This window comes from Cucumis melo, chromosome 1 (assembly GCF_025177605.1).
Source record: "Cucumis melo cultivar AY chromosome 1, USDA_Cmelo_AY_1.0, whole genome shotgun sequence".
In the NCBI taxonomy this organism is placed as follows: domain Eukaryota; kingdom Viridiplantae; phylum Streptophyta; class Magnoliopsida; order Cucurbitales; family Cucurbitaceae; genus Cucumis; species Cucumis melo.
In genome coordinates, this window is record NC_066857.1 from 9961198 (window position 1) to 9967197 (window position 6000).

A 6000-nucleotide genomic window follows, 5' to 3' on the forward strand; every position below is an offset into this window, starting at 1 on the left:
AAGAAACCCCAAAAGAGTTGAAGCGACGACGAGGACCTACTATTATGTTTGATGTAACTCGCATTAGAAGTTTGGGAGACAAGAAGGTGGTGAGGTACAATGAAGACGGAGCACCTATTGGTGAGAATGGAGCGAAGTTAAAGTTTTTCATAGGGTCTGCAACCCATTATCATGTCCCTATCACATATACGTCTTGGAAAAGTGTGCCTGCAGAACTGAAAGATAAGATATTCATTACAGTTGAGGTATATATAACTTTAATGTCCTTATTGTATGGACACTTGATTAAGTACTTTTAATTATTTAGGTTGCATTCGTCATTGATCCAAGATCTAGGAAAAACGTTCTCCAAACTGCAGGTATTTCGTTTCGTTAGTTTAAGAACTGGCTAACAACGAAATACATCATGCCGTATAAAGATGAACCATAATTGCTTCAAGTTCCACCTGAAAAGTATTCCTTCATTGAGCAAAATCACTGGGAAGAGATTGTAATGTCAAGGTTATCCGAGACCTTTCAGGTATGAATAACTTTTATACATGAAAATCATTCGGAATAATATTTGCTACTTTCTCATTAACAAATACATTTGGATATAGGAAAAAGATAATTACAACAAGATAGACGATCGAAGAACAAATACAATCATAGAATCTCAAGGAAAGGGTATGCCAATCTTAAGGAGGAAATGGTAAGATGTTGAGATTTTTAAGGAGGAAACTCCCATTTTTGTAGTTTGTTCTTTCTTTGTTGTCGAAAAAACCTTATAGAATTTGGGATGTCTGGTTTGATATCTGGTTTAATGCTCCTCTTTGCTTGCGTGGTGTATGTTTGTTTGTTTTTTGTAAAGGATTGCATAAAAATTTGTAACATGGATTATTGTATGACTTTGTCATTTTGGGGGGGGGGGGGGTGCATAAAAAGTTGTAAGTAGGATTCTTCTAAAGCTTTGTCATTTGGAGGGGGATGGGGGTTGTTTGTTTCTTGTAAGGGGTTGCATAAAAAGTTGTAACATGGATTATTGTATGAATTTGTCATTTTGTTTTTTTTTTTTGGGGGGGGGGGGGGTTGCATAAAAAGTTGTAACATGGATTCTTTTAAGACTTTGTCATTTCGGGAGGGGGGTTGCATAAAAAGTTGTAACATGGATTCTTTTAAGGCTTTGTCATTTCGCGCGGGGGGGGGGGGGGGGGGGGGGAGGGGGGAGGGGTTGCATAAAAAGTTGTAACATGGATTCTTGTAAGTCTTTGTCATTTCGGGAGGGGGGAGGGTTGCATAAAAAGTTGTAACTAGAATTCTTGTAGGACTTTGTCATTTGGGGGGGGGGGGGTTGTTTGTTTCTTGTAAATGGTTGCATAAAAAGTTGTAAGTTTGTTGTTTGTTTCTTGTAAGTTTGCTTTATACCTAAAATGGAATACAAGCTAATATGTTTACCACTTGAACTCCATGTTCTCGAATGAAGAAGGAGGGTTCAAATGAAGTTTATGTTGATCGAGCTAAAATGTGGAAGAAAGCTCGAGTTAACAAACAAGGACAGTACAACAACGACGACATTCAGCAAGTCGTCCATAAAATAGTAAGTCATTACATGTAAATCACACATTTCAATTATCCATTACATAAGCAATCATTTATATAACTTACATTAATTTTGCTATCTTTTTAGGATGTGATATCAATGAATACAGGTTCATCGTCTGTGAATAGACACTGTTCGAATGATGTGTTAACCCAAGCATTGGGTACAAAAGAGCACAACGGTCGTGTGCGTGCGGTTGGTGGATACGTTACTCCAACAGCGTACTTTCATTCAATTAAGAAAACATCAAAAGATGAGGCGAACATTGTAGTTGAGAATGAAGAACTCCGTAGGCGAGTTAGTGAATTAGAGGCACAAATTCGCTCAAACTTATCTACACCATTGTCTGCACACGGAAGTTGTTCAAGGCCAATAATGTTAGAGGGGATTGAGGAGAAGGGTAAGAGAATAGAAGTGGAATCGTTGGACAAACCAAAAGAGAAGGAAAAGAAAGGGAAGGAGGTGATGAAGGTGAATGAACCAGAGTTGGACGTCTTGAAGGTATGCAATCCACTATTAAACTCGAATGTCTAATATTGTACGTCTTACTAAATTTGAATGTTCTTGAATTAGGAGAGGGATTTAATAAAAATGTCTACAGAAAAAGAAGTTGTATGTGAATCGACATCAACTTTGTTGTATGTGAATCGACATCAACTTTGCCATTAGCGTTGAAGTCGATTCTCAGATATGCTGAGAAGGTAATGGAGAAAGATTCCAGCATCACTGTTTCACTACCCGCTGACCTTTTTGGCATTAGTCGAAAGACTTCTGTGCTTCAAGAGGATATCATTGATCTTTGTAACATGAACGAAGTCAAAACGTTTACATTTGTGGCCTATATGATGTAAGTCAATTTCATTCCTTTGCATCTAAATTTATGTATCTCCTTTACGAGTTTATATATTTTGTAGGTACTTGTATTCATCTATTATTGGTTCGAAAGAAAATGTGCAGTATGTCTTCGTAGATCCGTCCCTAATCTCTTTTGGAAACACATAAGAATCTCGAATTCGAAACTTGTGTAGTAGATAGATGGTGTCAAAACCAAACCAAGTAGTTCTTGCTCCTTTTAATCCCGGGTAAGTTTAGTTAATTAGGGTATTGGTTTCATTGACAATAAAATAGTACTTACATTTTTGTATAATTAGGGGTCATTGGGCACTGCTTGCTATAAATGCGTATGAGGATACGTTGTTTTACCTTGACTCGCTAAGGATGACATCAAAAGCAACTACAAGATATGTAACTGATACGTAAGTTTAATCTTTTATATCATGTAATGCTGTTAATTCTAATGCATGTACAATATTCTAAGATATGTGCAATCTTATCTTGCCAAAACAGAGCAATAGCGATATTTCACTCGCAAAAGAACATTAATAAAAGCAGGAAACAAACTTTATGGCGAACAGTAAAGGCAAGTATAAATATTTAAATTCAATTGTATTTTGTAGATCACTATCAATTAAGACTAGTCCGTTATTCTAATTTTTTGTTTTTATAGTGTCCACTACAAGTCGGGAGCACTACGTGTGGATACTATGTCATGAAGCATATGAGAGAAATTGTAAATAGGGGAAGCATTGTCATCTCGGATTCGGTATGTTATATATCAAACTATTTCTTTTGTACGTATAATAATTTTCATGAATGCTAATTCATTTATTTTGCATGTCTACAGATTGATACACGAAAATCATACTCACAAGCCGAGTTAGATGAGGTGCGGGTTGAGTTGGTAGAGTTTTTGGGTTCGTACATATGATCTAGGACTTATTTGTCATCTCTGAAAAAGAAAATTAACTTTATTTTATGTGGCTGATTTTTTGAAATGTTCATATGGAGGGGAGGGGTTGATTGATATACTTTTGAGACTTTGTAGAGGATTAGAGTTTAGGTGAATTGTTGATAGGTGAACTGTTCATATGTAGGGGGTTGCCATTATGAAAGTTTATGTATTAGGGATGATATACTTTTGGACTAGGTTAATTAATTAGATGATGTTTAGTTCAATTCTTGGAAATCTGTTGAAATTGTTTATATATATATTGGTTTTGTAAATGATATATGAATATGATGCAAAGTTTTGGAAATGATATTGAATGGATGATGTTTAGTTGCCATTTGATGTATATTTGTCGTTTATATGTAGTTGAATTTTTGGACCAATGAGAGCATAATACAGGAAGAATAATAAAATAAATTATAATTAAAAAAATAAAAAATTGCTTGACGGTTTTGAAATGTCATTAACAATACATTTCTTGATGGTTTGCAAATGTCATAAATAACAAAATTCTTGACGATTCTAAAATGTCATTAAAAAGCACTCTTGACGGTTTCCAAATGTCATGAAAAAGAGTACTCTTGACGGTTATTAAATATCATGAAAAATGAACTCTTGACGGTTTGTAAATGTCATGAAAAACGCACTCTTGACGGTTTGTAAATGTCATGAAAAATGCACTCTTGACGGTTTTAAAATGTCATGAATAGTCGTATTCTTGACGGTTTTCGGGCTTCATCATCTCATTCTTGACGGTTCTAAACGGTCATAAAATCGTATCCTCTTGACGGTTTTCAACTGTCATGAAAAATTGAATATTTGACGGTTAGAAAGTGTCAACGATACCAATTCTTGACACTTTTTACAACCATCAAGAAAATGACCTTTCTTGACACTGGATTCAACGACGGTTTTGAAACCGTCAAGAATACTCATTCTTGACAGTTTAAAATCGTCAAGAGAGTCAGTTTTTGTAGTAGTGTTTGTTTCCATACTCCTTCTTGCGTGCATTAGCCATATACTTGCTACTTGCCCTCTCGAGTAGTTGGCAATAAATACTGGCCAAGTGATGACTATATCTAAGCTAACGCGATAAGAGTTATATGCTAAGCTTCTTATCAAGAACTTATCACAAGACCAAACTACAGATAACACATTGACAAGTGAACAATAAAGAAATGATGGATTGAAAAGGTATAAACATGCAATATATTAAAGAATGTAGGCCTTAGGCCACTGTACAATATGAACAAATACATTGCAAAGAAGTACAAAAATGGAAAGTATAGAAATAACATTACAGGTTAGGAAAAATGGAAAATAACATCTTCTTTACTTGGACACTAAGCTTTCACTTATAGACTGATTGGAGAAAAAGAATAATAACTTTTACAGATGGCGGAAAGGCTACACCTTTCCACCCTTCTTTAGGTTTTGGTCCATTCAGGCACACTTTGCTTGGTGTAGAAGGAGGCTTTATATAGGCAACTTTTGACGAAAAACTTATATACTTTTGATCATGTCAGCATTGGTTGCAGCCTTTGTCAAGTCACAGCACCCCAAATACCATTCTTGTCTTCTAGTGAACCTTCCTTGCATGATGACGTAGAACCTCGCCTAGCAGTTGTACTTGCCAGACGAGCTCTTCTCGCGTAGCTCTTACGTGAGGTGTTCTACGATTCACTAATTTCTTCTTTTATTTGTATTCCTGTGTTAAGAAACTACAAACGCGGTAAAACATGTATGAAGGCTTATATACAATGCATTTTCAAATAATAACATAAGTAACGCGTTTTAATACTTTTACTATGCGTTTTGGCTTCATTATTCTATTTAAAAGGTTATAATAACTTGTATTTCTGCAAGTTATCATAACCTCCCTTTGGATGCTATATTTATAAATTTTGGAGGTTTTGGATATGTAACAGTGGTAAGGTTTGTCTTGATTATTTTGATATGTTTTCTTGAGTTTTGTCGTAATTTTCGAATACCTTTATTAAAGTATTGATATTTGAGTTTTGGAGACTTTTAAAGTGTTGTGTAGCAAGATAGGTCTTTTAAGACTTTTGTCGACAAGTAGTAGCGGAGCTTAAAAGGTTGGTATAGTTAAATATTGCATTAGATGTGTGCTTGTTATGAGAATGCCTTGTATTATATGTTTTTGGCTTAGATGGTGAAAGGTGCTGCAAGTGAATATCATGAGTAAAAAATTGGCTTTAATATCTATTGGAATTTAATTGTGGTGCTAATGATCCAAATTGAATGATGAAGAATGTTGTTACTCCTAAAAATCTTCTTCAGCAAGGGAGTATAAGAAATTTGGTTATAATTTGGTTATTTCTTTGAGAAAATATGAACGTAATAGTGGAGACATTTGATTAATTATTGGTACTTAATTTTAGATATTGTTTTGTAAATGGTATCTTCCTTCCTTGAAAGTTAGGTTGTTTTAATTCTAGGAATTTAATACGTGTTGGTTATATGATTCTAAGTCTTCCATGTTTTGGTAGTTTGTGTAAATTAAATATAAGTTTTATACTTTGTTTAATTTCTTTTTGGTATGATTCATTTATTTTTAATTATTTGAAATAAGTGAGATAATCAATAATATCCTTTAGCTAATCCTAAAGTC